This window comes from Schistocerca serialis, chromosome 2, assembly GCF_023864345.2.
Source record: "Schistocerca serialis cubense isolate TAMUIC-IGC-003099 chromosome 2, iqSchSeri2.2, whole genome shotgun sequence".
NCBI lineage: Eukaryota > Metazoa > Arthropoda > Insecta > Orthoptera > Acrididae > Schistocerca > Schistocerca serialis.
This window is the reverse complement of record NC_064639.1, coordinates 502,428,274-502,428,997: the sequence shown is the minus strand read 5'-3', so window position 1 is coordinate 502,428,997 and position 724 is coordinate 502,428,274.

Genomic DNA, 724 nt, shown 5'->3' with positions numbered 1-724 from the left:
AAATCTCTGTCTTACCATTATATAATCTATCTGATACCTCTTAGTATCTCCAGGGTTCTTCCATGTATACAACCTTCTTTCATGATTCTTAAACCAAGTGTTAGTTATGATAATGTTGTGCTCTGTGCAAAATTCGACCAGGCGGCTTCCTCTTTCATTTCTGTCCCCCAATCCATATTCACCTACTATGTTTCCTTCTCTCCCTTTTCCTACACTCGAATTCCAGTCACCCATGACTATTAAATTTTCGTCTCCCTTCACAATCTGAATAATTTCTTTTATTTCATCATACATTTCTTCAATTTCTTCGTCATCTGCAGAGCTAGTTGGCATATAAACTTGTACTACTGTAGTAGGCGTGGGCTTCGTATCCATCTTGGCCACAATAATGCGTTCACTATGCTGTTTGTAGTAGCTTACCCGCATTCCTATTTTCCTATTCATTATTAAACCTACTCCTGCATTACCCCTATTTGATTTTGTGTTTATAACCCTGTAGTCACCTGACCAGAAGTCTTGTTCCTCCTGCCACCGAACTTCACTAATTCCCACTATATCTAACTTCAACCTATCCATTTCCCTTCTTAAATTTTCTAACCTCCTGCCCGATTAAGGGATCTGACATTCCACGCTCCGATCCGTAGAACGCCAGTTTTCTTTCTCCTGATAACGACATCCTCTTGAGTAGTCCCCGCCCGGAGATCCGAATGGGGGACTATTTTAC